Consider the following 15,907-nt stretch of genomic DNA (forward strand, 5'->3'; position numbering starts at 1 on the left):
AAATCAAATTGCCTTTCCAAAATCTTGACGCTTAGGAACATTCGATAGATAGTTGGATTTCAGACGGAGTAGATACCAGTGAGTTGTAGTATGACGAGCTGTGAGTCTAGCTTGACAACAAGTCGGCGTATGCCATGTGTGATGGCATCAGAGAAAAGTTCTATCAACGTGCTATATTCAGCAATGTTATTCGTTGATCGACCAATACATACCCCTCTGAAACTTACTAACTCGCTGCTTGGATAAAAAATGGCCCAGGCTATAGAAGATAGGTTCTGCGAACTATGACTCGCTCCATCGGCATATCCAAAAAAAGATTCCAATAGGTTTGACATCTGCGACAAATGCAAAAAGTGGATTTTACTTGACCAAAATGATTACCCTTAGCGAAAACAAAAATGTAACAAAAGCATATAGGTTACCATACTGATTATGCATAGTAACACTTAAGGTACAACCCGTTACGAGGTTGCGCCAGTGGAATCCCGTCGTAATCGATTAACTCGTAGGCCCCTTTTGCTAATACATGTTTAACAATATAGGGGCCCATCCATAAAGACTTGAATTTACCTGCTCCCAATTTATCGGATTCTTGGTCATAAAGTAAGACCAGGTCACCTTCTGAGAAGACACGGGGTTTGACATTCTTGTCGAACTGCGCCTTGACTCATTTCTTATGGGCTTCATTAGCCAAAGCGGCATCACGACGAGTTTCATCCAATTGGATTAGTTCCAAGAAACGAGCCTCCTCTTCTGAAGTTCCAGGGAGAAGGTTGATTGCGAGTTTAAGGGACGATATTTCACACTAAACCGGTAAGATTGCTTCTAGGCCATACACCAGTTGGAAAGGTGTAAACCCGGTTGCATTCCTTACCGAGGTTCGGTATGCCCACAAGGCTAAGTACAGGATCAGGTGCCAACACCTTTTGTGGACTCCAATCATCCGTTGCAGCATGTGCTTCAGGACTTTGTTGATTGCTTCAACTTGTCCATTGGCTTGCGGGTAGTATGGAGTAGAACTGTCGTGAGACACCCCTAATTTGGCAGCTAATTGAGCCATCATGTGATTTTGAAAATGCGATCCATGATCTGTGACTATAGCTTGTGGAACTCCGAATCTGGCGACTACATGATTGAAAAAGAAAAGGGTAGTTGTTTCACCAGTGTTATCTAATGTAGGCATCGCCTTGGCCCATTTGGTAAAATAGTCCACTGCGACTATGATATACCCATGCCCCCCGATCGAGGCGGGGTTACATGTCATGAAATCGATGCCCCATTTGGCGAATGGCCCAACAGCAACTATTGGCTGTAGAGGTGTGGGTGGTCTTCTGGTTTTGCTATCGAAAATTTGACAGGCATGGCAACTTCTGACTACGGTTATGCAATCTTTGAACATTGTTGGCCAGAAGTATCTTGCTCATAAAAATTTTTGTGCCGTAGCATAACCGGATTGATTGCCCCCACACGCGCCTGAATGGAAATCATTCAGGACTCTTTCGGCCTCCTCATGGGTGAGGCACCTCCTTAGAACTGTATCGACACCACGATGGTAAAGCGTGTCACCGACGATCATGTAGTCTTTTGATTGGTATCAAATACATTTTTGTTCGGAGCGGGAGGTATTAGGCTTATATTTTTGGGTTTAGAGATAAATTATTATATCTCCATACCACGGATTTCTTGAATATATCAGAAACAAAGATTCATCCACAATTGTTTCTTCGGATGTTTCATCGTTGGATGACGATGGGAGATCGCATAATAATTCTGCGAAAACCAGGGCTTTCTTTGACTTGGATTTTACAAATTCTAGATCAAACTCTTGTAGAATTGCTATCCATTCTGAATATTTGCCCCCCAACAACTTTCGCGACAATATATAAGTCATGGGGTTGCAATCTGACAGAATGGTAGTTTTTCGAAAGAGGACATAGTGTTGAAATCTCTGTATCGCTTGAACAGCTGCAAGCGCTAGCTTTTCAACATAATAATATTTTCTTTCTGTATCATTTAAGTTCTTACTTAAATAATATATAGGATGTTCAATTTCGTTGTCTTCTTGAACTCAAACCATTGCAATGGTTGTATCTGTTGCAGCCAGATACAGGTTAAAGTCTTTTTGATAATCAGGGGCACACATTAATGATGCTTTCATTAGGCATTCCTTTAAAGCATCAAAGGAAGCTTGCGCGACCTGATCCCAGACGAAGGGCACTTTCTTTTTCAATAGACATGTATAACCTTTAGCAAGTTCGGCGTAATTTGGAATGAACCTCCTCAGAAAGTTTGCTTTCCCTTGGAGTTTTGTATCTGAAGCAAATTTGAAGGTGGAGACAAATTTATGATTGCCTGAACCTTGCATGGGTCGAGACAAATCCCATCCTTCGAGACTACAAAGCCAAGTAAGTGACCAGAACTGACACAGAACACACATTTGTGTGGATTGAGTCGTATCTTGTAGTGTGGGCAACGTAGAAATATTGCTCTTAAATGTTGCGGATGATCAGTCCGCTTTCGCGAATGAGCCAGAAGGTCATCGAGATATGGTTGAACAATGTTTTTGATGTCATGGAAGGCATAATTCATTGCACTCTGAAACGTCGCCCCTGTGTTCTTTAAACCAAAGGGTAATTTGCAGTATGCGAATGTGCCCCATGGACAAATAAATGCAGTCTTTGACTAGTCCTGTGGGCGGATATTTATTTGATTATACCCGGAGAATCCATCCATGAACGAAAAGATTTCACATCCGGTGCATTCATCAATTATCTGGTCAATAAAGGGTGTAGGGTAGTTGTCTTTTGGACAATATTGATTTACATCCCTATAATCGATGCACACTCTAATCGTTCCTTGTTTTTTCATAACAGGAACAATGTTCGATACCCAATTGGTTAGAGGAACCGGGTAAATGAAACCAGCATGGAGAAGCTTTTCAACTTCTGCTTTGATGGCAGTGGCTTTCTTGGGGTGCACCTTCTGTAGCCGTTGTCGTACTGGTTTGACATCTGGATACATCTTAATTTTGTGTTCAACTATACTCGAGTCAATGCCTGGCATTTCATCATATGACCAAGCAAAGACATCTCTGAATTCACGAAAAAGAGCGTTATATATTTCAAGTTCTGAAGGGGAACAATATTTGCCAACATAAATATTCTCTACAACATCTGTTTTGGTCGAGATATTTATGGCGATAGTCTCTTCAATGTTGGACAAGTTTCGCTCAGAATCCACCGTGTTTACAGTATTTGATAGGAAATAAAAAACTGACGGATGATGAAACTCATCAGGAGTATCTTCTTTACAAGTCGGAAGATGGGAATGATGGTGGTAATCTTCCCATGGTGCCCCTTCAATTACCATTGATTGAACAATTCCTTCGTCGATGTAATGCACTTGCGACCAAGGATCTGAAGGGGTGCCATATTCCTTAGACCTATCTATCCAAACACTTGATGAGCATTGATTTGGGTTTGCCTCCCATGCTAGAAACATTGATTGCTACAATATTTCTATTGGGCTTGGAGGCAATACCTGCGTATGATCCATGTTTATATCGTTTCCTGAGATCTTTTCAATCGATGATATCATATTGCAGGTTCCTACCGATGCTACTTCCACCAGATTAATTGGAGGCGGAAGGGCAAAGGTTCCCATTAATATAGGGTCCTTTAGTAGGTCTACTCCGATATTTTGAAACAAATGGGGGCTTCCATGGATCATCAGAACGCTTCCCGTAACTTGGGAACCATTGGGGAGGAAAGTTTGTTGATCGACGATTGTAATCCCTCCTTGAAAGGGAAATTCAATCTTCCTAAAGTAGGTTGACACAACCACAGCCATTCATATATCCATGGTCTTCCCAGTAGGATGTTGTAATCGAGGTTTCCGTCGATTACTTCGACATCTATTTCTATTGTTTTCCCTCCTAGTTCAACTTGCAAGTTACTTAGAATACCATATGGGGTATATGTTCGTCCATCGAATGCTTTTAATGTTGTTGAAGACCTCGACAAGGTTGGAGATCCTAAAGTTTTCCAGCAACTCATCGACATAATACATGTAGATTCCCCCTCATCAATAATTGTTCGATCAACAGTTTTGTTGAGGGCTTTCACTTGAATGAGGAAAGCTAGTTGAGCTGGTAACTGAGGATCATATCCTTTATGATTAAAGGACACAATATTAGAATCCTTTGGGTCTATCCCACCGATAGCTGATAATAAAGCCTACTTTTGGGATGGGAAATTTTGTAGTACCTCAACTGTTGACATAGCGGATGGCGATTGGGCTAGATCTTCCACTATATTATAATGTTTTGCTGCTCTTGCACGAGGATTAACTGTCAACTTGTGTACTACTCCCTTTGGTGGTTTCTTGTCAATTCAAGAATGATGGGTGGCGCAACTTCTGTTGAAGTTTTTGTCGAACTACTAGGTTGATCTTTATCTTTGTTGTTCGACAGCTATGGATTCCCATAATCTTTATTCCTTGTCGATATTAAAGCATCATTTTGCTGTTTCGAAACTGACAACATCAGCACCTGAGACGGGGAAGCATTTCCACTGTCAACCAGATTTGTTCCTGGATTCGGAAATGGATCAGTTAATACTCTCGAGGTTTTTGAATTCTTAGAGAATTTTTTCAGCTCATCTTTAAACGGACAGTCTCTTGTCCAATGATCCTCATCACATATTATGCATGGATTTGTCGATTTCCTATCTCCAGGAGGGTTTGCAGAAGATTTTTCAGGTGATGATTCCTCCTATTTCTTCTTCTTCCCTTTGTTTTTCTTCTTGCCTCCTGGTTGCTTGGTTTCTTTGCCTTTATCAGTCGAGATGGCATTTACTTTCGAGGCGAGAAGTTCTTCCTTCGCATTTTGACTGGAAATCTTACGGGCCTTTTTAGATGTAGCCTTTGTCGATTTCGTGTCTGTCATGCCAATCACACCATCGCCAGCATGAGAGTCATTGTTCGATTTAGGAGGAGGGGGGACCGAAAATTCCAGTCTGGGAGCGTCAGGGATTTTATCGTAGAGCGTGCCAGACTGAGTATAAATCAAGTCTAAATATTGCGCACGAGCAATAACTTGCTCTTCGGTGACGACTCCTCCTTTTGCCACATCTTCTGTAATGGAAGGTAACAAAGACTTAATAAACCATTCAGCTAATAGCTGATCAGGAACATACGTTTTTACCATTCTACGATGACGTCGCCACTCATGAATATGATCGGATATGTGAGTGGCCGTTGTCTGCTTGAAATTGGTAAGAAGTTCCGTTCTGGTTTCGTACCTTATCGGTAACTGAAAATGGGATAAAAAGGTTGTGGCTAGGGCACTGAAGTTTTCAAACGAAGCTCTGGGTAATTCGATATACCATTTTGCTGTCGGACCAGTTAACGTCCTCTGAAAAAGGCGAAGCCTAATCGAATCATCGTTTAGGGTGTTTGATGAACACCACAGATGAAAGGTCATCACATGATTCGATGGATCTTCACCCGGATTTCCATTAAATTTAGGAATATCTGACGGAAGTTTATGCAGAATCGCTGGCCACCAAGGGGCATAGGCAATTGGATCGTTTGTTAACCGATTTAGATTCGGTAACTCTAAAGTCGCCACGAAGAGTAACTATTGATTCAGGTTAGGCGAAGCATACCCAGGATAAGATGGAATCGCCTAAGCAGTTGGTCTCTACATACCAGCATAATGCATTTGATGCTGGTAACTTTGGTAAGGTTGATGGGCATAACCATTGTAGAATGATTGATTTTGACCGGTTTGAATATACGGTTGCCCACTATTTGCGAAGATTTGTTGATAAGATCCTTGGTATACCTGTTGGAATTGTGGTTGTTGGTATTGCACCAGCCATGGCTGCGAAGCCATGTGATGTTGTCCAATACTGACTGTTTGACCAAGATGAGGGGTAATTGTACCCATTTGGGCCTGTGTCATTCCACTAGTTGGCGATTGTGGCTGAGTTGCAGGGACAAGCGGCTGTTGCATTACCACCTGAGAAACCTGAGGACGGCATACAACAGGTAGCGCTTGTACTTGCGACACTGTCACAATAGCTGGCGTAGTCGGTATATTTGACATAGGTAAGCATTGTTGCATCGAATATACAACTCTTGGTTATTGAGGTAGTATCGGTACCCAACCGCTAGATGTAATTCCAGCATAACCTGAATTTTGTTGTGAACTCCCGTATGGTTGTCCTCCCGGAGGTGACAATGAAAGGGTATACTGCCCCCCATACGGCAGTAATCCGGTGCCTAAAAATATGGCTTGCCATTGAGGACCAGATCGCCCAAATTGACACCCTGAAGGGTCAATTTGCTGAGACTCAACATAAGAGTTTCCGGATACTATTCTGGATGAACAAACAGGAACGGACCATACTGTCAAAATAACCCCTGAGTGGGCCCCTTCTAGTGATTAAGAACTAGTTGGGATAGATGGTATACCAACGAACATTGTTGGAGTGACCAGGAAGTTCTGCCGTCGCCGTATTGGACGACATAGTCCTAGATGTTGACGGTTGTTCAGACATTTCTAGTCTATCCAAAATATTGCCTAGCGATTCTACAGGAGCTTCCAATGGCGGTAGACTAATTTCTGATGAAGAAGGATATAGAGTGATCCCGACTCCAAATTGCGATGGAGTAATAGATGGAGGGTCCTCCACAATCTCTTCTATACCAATCAGACCAGGTGGAAGAGGTAGACCGTCTGGTCCGTAAAATATTTCTGGTGCCGAAGAAGGTATGGAATCTGTAGCGACAGATGTTTGGGGAGTAACACCCTCTGAATCAGTTGTAGATGGAACTGGTTCAGTAACACAAGTGTTTACTCTCACACTAGGATCAGTGCTACTGTCCTTCAGTGGCTGCTGAACTTCTTCTGTAAAGGTAGGGATACCAGAAATGTTTGGAGTAACCGGAGTCTCTGATGGTGTTGGAACACTTGTTCTAACTTTACCAGGGGATTTGGAACCGGTTAAACGAGTTCGCTTTGTTCGTAACAGTTTCGATTCTGGAGACAAAGACGGTTGACTCGTAAGCCTCCGCGAACGACAGGGTTTCAATTGACTTTCTTCCACGATTGTGGATTACTCGATCAACTAAAAATCAAGGGGAAGTATATTTCCGAATTAGATGAATTTTAGACACTTTGACACAACTTGTTTTTTTCAATTTTTAAGAGTCGAGAAAAAAAAAAGATGACTGTAGTCGCCTTCGATTTTTAATGAGCCTAAAGTGACAAGTGCTCAGATGGACCTTTTCCGTTAAGGAGTCTGAAAAGGAACGAAAGGGACTGCTCTGGAAATCTAGGCAGAGGGATTACCAAAACAATAGCAAAACTATAGAATACCTTTTATGGTACGGCAGTCAATCTTCCCGAATGATGTGTTCAGTGCATTGTGATCGATAGGGCGGCAGACATGGCTTCCTATGGATAAAGGATTAAGCCTATTGTGGTCTGCCAAAATATACTCGATGGTAAGTGGGAGCACAAGTCCGTACTGGCACTTATCGTCTCAAAGTGGAGGAATCACCCAACCAATAGTGAAAACAACAATTACTAGGATTTACGACGCCGTAATACGTCTCTAGCCTAGACTTCTAGATTTTGTGCGTTAGGTTCCAAAGTGTTGTTAGATTCATTAAATTTATTTTATAGTTGATCTTGCTTAAGAAATTTTCCTTCAGGTTCATCGCATGATGTAGATGTACAATTCCTAAAATGTAATCTAAGATGATGAACAGTCATTTTATCTTCTTTGTGCAATGAAAATCCTAGCTACTAAGGAAAGAGAGATGGCGTTCTTTCAACAAAGAGCAAAGAGTACACACTATATGCACTGTCTTAATTCAAACCAACAAACAGTCTAAATGCAAATGCACATGCATGTATTTGTTTTCAGCCTTCTTAATGTGTAAATGATAAAAATAAAGCTATTGTGCAAATCTGAATTATTTTTCAAAGCGACAATTACTAACAAGTTTCTTTTCAAAACAAAATGAGGACAATGACAACACTTTGCGATTTGGAATTGAAAACTTGCTTTCGACACTAGAAAAACTACTAATTCAGATCAAATACAATAGTAACAGGGTGATCGACTATCAAGAGCAATCAGACTCTCTTCTATGACTTAAAACGACACTTGCGACACTTTCAAATCAAGAAACGACAGTACAATTATGCTACTTCTTTGTAAAGGAGAACTGAAAATGACTCAAAAAATACATAAAAACATTTACAGTTCTTTGCACAATGGAGGTGGAATAACAGCAAGGAAAAGGGTTTCAAACAGACGTGTACTGACTACAGGTAGCAAAACTCTTGAATAGATCTGAAAACAGTGAACACAGAAACCAAAATTTAGGAACAATGCCTAGTCTGATCAGTGCACCTGTAACACAGTGAAACTGAAATGCAACGCACCTACTACACTTGGGAAGTGCGCTGAATTTGAGATTCACAGAACAGACAGTGCGTTGGACTAGGGACGAGACTTTGATTGGGTTCTAGGTCACAGTTTGCAGTTCAGCTCAGGGATTTTGACCGAGCAAGTGGTAATCAGTAAATCAATCACAGGGGTAGATCTAAGGAGGTTACTAGAGCCACCACAAGGGAAATTAGAGAGCTTGTAAATCAATTGTTTAAATCATAAACAAAACCCAGAGATTGACTGAAGCAGCGTTGATCTACTTTGCACTTGCATAGAAAATGTAGTTCGAAGGCTAGCTGGCTTGACTTCAGGCTCCGTCTGTAAGTTTATAAAGTAAACAAATGTAGATGAACAAACAATCTACTCGCTCCCCAGTGGAGTCGCAATTTTGTTACCGGGAATAGTGTCTATGCAGAACTGTTAATCCCACTAAGGCTGGTAGCTACCTTAGAAACAAACAAAGTAAAAATACTTTCGTTTTCCTTTATGAAAGATAGATGAGAAGAATAAAAGAGACCAACCTCTGTCTTGCGCTTGGTTCTTTGCTCAATTCCTCTCTCTTCTGATAGTCCTTTGCTACTTGCTTTCTTGTATACCCAGCTTCACAGAGTACCTGTAGAATCAAAGCAACATAACACTATACGAGAACATGGATCTATTATCATAAGCAATATGGGATCAGATGTATATTAACCACACAAATGCATAAAACATCAATCACACAAGTGTATGGAGGAAAACTAGAATAGTTTTATTGATAATCAAGAAAGAGCCAAGAGAATTACAACCAATTGTTCTGACCCAACATCATCCTCTCAGCAAGTAAGCCCTTCTTCACCTCATAAAAAGCTTAGATCACCCAACACTATGATGTTGCCTCAAGAAACCAACAACAATTCCTTACAAGATGCAAAATTCCAGCCTCTGGATCTCTGGGATGAGGGATCCATATATAGATGTCTACAAGGGAGATGAGTCAGCTTGTGATTTGATTAGTTTCTTCCCTTTGATAGTTCTTGATTCCACTTGGAGATTGATGATCTCTTACTCATCCCTGGTCGAATTCAGATAGGCAAGTGTCAGTGGAGAAGTTTCTGGAAGATTCCATGCTTCTCCACCTTGCGGATTGACCTTGCCATTTGTCCCTTCTCTCCCATCGCACCCAATAGAAGGGATTTTTGAAATGCAACGCACCTACTGTGTGTATTTAGGTGGGATGCAACGCACTTTGCCTATGGAGTAGGTCAAATGGTCTAGTTTTGACCAGTTCTGAGTAGTTTTTCATGGAGAACTTCTGGGAGATGCTGTAATCAATTGACTTTGTTATTTTATGGGTTGGGACAACACCTTTAGGGACTTAGGAGCCCTTGGTTTATGGACATTTTATGCTTGGGGTTGCAGTGCCCAAAAATTTCTATAACAGGTGAGTGGAGGAAGGAGGACCTTTGGAGTCCATGTTTCAACTAGTAGTTGGTGATATTAATCCTTTGAGCAAAGCCCCTGATCCTCTGAAATCTGGCTCAAGGGTGACAACTGCAAGTGAGTACTGGTTGCAATTATCTACGATTAGGTGGGGAGTCATAGTCCTTAACTTAGTTGCCGTAAAATTTTATAAGATAATTGCTCTTTATTTTTTCTTAAATGATGATGAATATATTTTGCATCTTTGGTTTGAAATAGAGTTGTAGAGCAAGATTATGATTACATTCTAACATTAAGTAATGAATAGTATACGATGCAATGCCTTTAAATGATTAAAAGGATTATGTTGGATTCATGGGTTAAGATGGTGTGTTTTATGAAATGCTTGAATGTGTTTTTAATAACACACAAATGGATGTCATGCTGTGAAAATTTTAATGGCATTGAAAAGGTCTACAAGACTCTGAACTAAATCATAACAACACTTAACATAAAGACTTCTTTATTACAATATAATGGTTACATGGAGGAAAACCTATGTTAACAGGGTCTGCATGTCGTGTGGTGAAGGTGCTAGTTACTAGCCCTTATTTTTTCTAAATTACATTATGTAATTCTAGGGTGATTCCTCTTACTCAAATTGATAATTTGTGATCTTGCATAAGGGGATTCTTTATCCTACTGTGAATGCCATGATGTTGGGCTACATTACTCATTTGACCTGGAATTAGTTGAAAGGACTTGTGTGAATTCTGAATAGAGCATTGCTTCAGAAGAGGGATTGAATTGACCTCGCACCCTTGTATATTTTGCAGATGCATATATTATCTATTTCCATAGCTACCAAACTATTTTATTTTGGAGTTTCATTCTGAGTAGTATCTCAATTTTTAGAGGATATGGTTTCTTATTTCCTAAATGGTTGATAATAGCCATGACATTTTGAGGTGATAGTATCTCATCCAGGAGGGATGGTTGCACATCACTGATAATATCCAAATTCCAATGAGAATCTTAATAAGTGTTTCAATGTTTCTCATAGGGTTTCTTTAAACCACAAGTGAACCTTGGTGTGTGGTAGGAGAGATAGAGGCCCTTCATGAGTCCAAAATCTTTTAGCAGGGGGAAGCTGGAAGAAAACTAGTGCTAACATGCTTGGCATTCCATGTCCCTAAGTGTGGACATGCTCAAGGTTGTGAAGTTACCCCTTATGCACTAGTACATGGGATTATTTCTTTTATTCGAACCCTCAAAAGGATTTCCCCATCCCTTCGAGGAATGAAAATATTTGTGTTTCCATTTTGGTATCATGTGAATCCCATGGACTTGAGAAGAGTGGATATAGCATAATATTAAGAGGGATATCACCAGTGGGTGCTTTAGTAAGCCTTAAGGCCCATAACTATATACTGGTACAGATCCAAACATTTGTAAAACCATTGTATCCAAGCCATGGTTGAAGTGTTTAAAGAAGAAAAAATCAAATTTTATTGCATTCTTCTAACAGCATAAGAGTAATTGGACTAGTGGTAGCCATCCCACCAGGGTAGGTGGGGTGTGTTACAATCTAATTATTTTCTTTAGTTTTATGAATAATACTTTTCCTACAAAACTTTCTAGGATTAGATTTAGATAACTACAACATCTTCTCTTTCTTTCTATTTACATAGTATATTTTCTTCCTTTTAATAAGAGTTTTGTATGTATTACCGAGCTTTAAATATTCATTACGATTGTATCTAATTACTTGTTTAGAAAATTTAATTATAATACCAAATATTGGTAATTCTATTATCCTTTTCATGCGACACTTGGATAGAGAACTTGCTAATGAAATCAAAGGGACATGCAGTAAAATTATGATAGTTGTTTTAAATTCTATCCTCATAAGTTAAGAGGTGTAAATCCCTATTTAAATCCTTTAATAAGAGATCCATTTTACTTTTGTTGAAAAGTAGGAGCCTTTGATTCTCGCAATTCTCTTGTATGTGGATTTTGTGCATGGAAAAGTTTAGAGTTAAGGTTAAAGGTCCATGATCATAGTTAGGATCATGGTCATTTAAGAGGTCAAAATTTGGAATCAACTTGCAAACAAGGATATTGGATTCATGTAGCTAGATTTTGGCCACTTGATTACGTCACTGCAAAATATAAGGTCTTAAGCATTGCAAGGTCTAACTAACTTAGTACCAAATAAATTATCGTTTGAGCATTCAAAGTTTCTCTTGCATCTACTAGCTGAAATAAGGTCATCATCAAGCCAAATAGGATCAGGGTTGGAGTTATTGCTTAAAAAATGACTTGGTTAATTGCAATTTTAGCGTTCAATCCTCTTAACAAGAGGATATTATCTTCACGTCCTAAACTATGAATATCTTGTTTTAGGGTATTATAAGGACAATTTTTATTTAGAATTTTGTTATAAAAGGGAGGATTGATGGCTACGAAATAACAAATTTCAATATGAATCCTCTTAGTTTTAGTGTCAAATACATCAATCTAAAATATTGATTTAGAGGGTCTATTATATGAATTTGAAAATGAGGACAATTTTTTTTATATATTACAAAATATTCCTCCATTCCCACTATGAGAGGATTTATTGTTCCACATTTACCAAAAGAAAAATCCATATATGTGAGTGGCCTTAGATTCAACATGCTTCCAAGTTTCAAGTAATAAAAAAATATCAATTTCACTCAAGATCCAACCTAACATAGGACTTTTATGCGATGAAAAGGCATAACAATTTTAAAAAATGATATGGAATGCTCCAAATTCCTTTTTATGACTCTCATTTTCATTTCTATACTTAATAATAGCTTTCCTATTTTTATTGATTGCCCATTTTCCTTCCTTTTTGGCTTCCTTTACCTTTTGAACCTATTTCCTTAATTCAGCCTCGTTTTCTTGATTGAGGTTGACTTGAATAAATTTAAATATTATTTAAAGTAGTATAGTTAATGCATAGCATATTATCTAACTTTATAAGTTTATAATAATTACCTAAATTATATTTTCATCCTTAGTTTTTAAATAACTAGTTTATTGTAATTACATTATCATGTAAATTCCTTCATTTTATTTAGCATTCAGTTTATCATATGATTAGAGAAAATTGCAATCCATTATTGATATTAAAAAGAATGTGTGTATTTGAGGTGAATAAGTATGGGTGTCATATATGGTATCAAAGCTTGGATCAACATCTCGGAGGGTCATGGACCAATTGCTTTCATTTTGGAGTATTTAATTTGCTAAATGTCGACTAAATTGAATTTGACATGTTTTCTTATGATAGGTAATATGGACAGAAGAGGACTAAGTTGGAAATATTGTTGTATTTTATGTTAAAGTTGGAAATAAGTGAGTCGACCATGAGAAAGAATGAGAATTAAAAAATTCTTCAAATGACACCATTGATGCAAGAAAAACCATAAAGGTCTTTTTGGAGAAACAGGGAGGAGCCAAAATATTAACAAAGAAATAAACTTATCTTTATGAAGGAGAATTCATACCCTCATAATGGCACATCAATAGTCATACAAAGTCATCCATGGAGATAAATTTCCGTTATTTAACTAAAGTGGTTCTCCCTAGTTCTTTTTCAAGCTCTCCTTCTCCTAGTAAGTTTGACTATTCAATATAATAATGATGTCGCCTTCAATTTTTGTTATTAAGATGTAAAAACTGTGAAACAACTATTGAGGAATACACGATTGTGAAGGAGAAAAATAGAGGCACAAAGGTTGAGCACATATGCACTACCTTGCATGCCACCATTTAAGTAATGACCATTAACATCACCATATTGTTGCATGGCCACCTCCTTTTTATTTAATGAAATATTAATGTGGTTATGTCATTTCATTCAAAATATAATAAGATTCTAATAGGTTAACAAGTTTCCCAAAGTATGATCATAGGGTAGTTAGAAATAACAAACAAAGTATTTGAATTAATTCCCAACTAATGGAAAAGGCCCAATAATATCATCTTAAACTACAATGTTCATTCATGTAGTAAACTAAAACATCTCCTAAGTCAGTTTATCAGAAATTACAAAAAAAAATAGAGCATTGGATAAAGAAAATGGATTTAATACTAAAAATTGGTAAATTGATGCAAATCAATTACTCGGAGTCCTTGCTCAAGGTAGGCAGAGACTAATAAACATGTCATATAAAAGAAGACAAAATGGTAAATAAATAAATGCCAATCTCATACCTAACATGTTTAGAAAGGTATGCCAATTTAATTTTGGAATTGAATTAAAATTTGACATAGGACAAGCATTCACAATACCTATAGAGGAAAATACATAATCCTTGTTCATAATCACCTCTCCAATAACACTACCAATTTTTTCCTTGATAAGAATAAAACAATGAAAGAGATTGCAATGACACTTTGAAAGTGTGAATTTGGACATCCTAAAAACTCTTGGAGTTCCTCATCAAATATATCCCCCAAGTAATAAGTAAGGAAGTGTTCTATATTCCTTTAATTCCCTTCTAATAGAATAATCTTGAAATAAATCTTGCATCATATGGTGTTCTTGAGTGAGGGCCTTTTAAAAATAATTTAAGTTTCTTCATTACTTCTACAAAGGATGAAAATGCTTGGACCTACTTTATTTATCTTTTGAAGCCTATATAAAGTTAAAACCTTCTTTTTAAGAGCGATTCAAAGAAAAAAAGTGCACTTTGGAGGTACTTTAGCATTCCATATTATTAGACACATAATCCTCCAGAATTGGGAAAAATTATGTAAATATGTAAATAGAGAAATTCCATAAGTTAGAATAGGAAAAGAACTTGGAATTTGAATCCCAAAGATCACCATTCTTATTGTATATAATGATATTCATCTTAATGGAATGAAACGCAATTGGAAGTTTATTCCTAGCCTGACATGTTATCAAAGTGCAGGTCCCAAATTTAGGCATTCCTCTTCCCCTTGTAACTCCTTTCATTCGTTCTTCCTAATGACTCTATCATATTCCTTCCCTAGCAAAAATGCCCTTGAATCCCTATTTTTCTCTCCTACTATGATAACTATGGACATGAGTTTTCTTCCATTGGCATGTTGGAAATTCCCTACCATCCCTATCAACCTTAATACATGTATTCTCATGTGACATGAAATTTCTTTGTAAAGCAAGCATCATGTGGTCCCTACAACAAGAAAATGTTAACGCCTTGCATGTTCCTTGCAATAACTGCTACTTCCCGTGTTTGAATTATCTGTCCCTGCAATCTCACATGAAATTCAATTTTCCTAAGCTTGTGATTTATGGTCTATCTTCATATTAAAAACTTGTGGTTACATTGAAAAGCTTTCAATCACTGATTCAAGCTATCTATATAGTCTTTCATTAACACACCATTCTCACAAGTTATGTTACATTGACAAGATTCCACCACTTCAATCCTTCCTAAAAGTATTTCAATAGCACAATGCTCTCAGACATTTCTTTTAATTTTTTTGGTTTCAAAGCATGCACTAGTTATAGGGTGCACACTTAGAGCAATCCTATGTTGTGTGCAAAGGTCTAGTTCTATCTAAATTTGGATAGAATTTGGTAAATGATTGCATCTTATTTTTGTTTTCCTAAGGTCACAAATGACCAGTATTATGTTTTTATGTAGAAGAGAAGGTTGTGCAAGGTCAATCTTAATCTTGCAAACATTGTTCATTTAACAAAAATTCATGTTCATGTTTTTATTTATTCTAGTTGGATATTGGGTTGCAGACACATTCAACAAGTAGGGCAGGTTGAGTTGGAACCTGTGGGGATAAGTTTCCACCATAGAGTGTTGAAAATGTAAGTAGTGTTGGTTGTCATAATGTAATAAAATGTAATTTTTATTGATATTTATTATTATTATTTAGTTTTGGTAAAACCATGTTCTTCATGCCTATAAGAGTCAAAAATAAATTATTTTGAGTCAAAGAAAATATATTTGAGTCATGTCCCATTTAGACTTTTTTAAAGAAAATAAATAAATTATATT

The sequence above is a fragment of the Pinus tabuliformis genome, chromosome 8 (genome assembly GCF_031772625.1).
Source record: "Pinus tabuliformis cultivar Carrire ecotype Pingquan chromosome 8, CPIR1, whole genome shotgun sequence".
In the NCBI taxonomy this organism is placed as follows: domain Eukaryota; kingdom Viridiplantae; phylum Streptophyta; class Pinopsida; order Pinales; family Pinaceae; genus Pinus; species Pinus tabuliformis.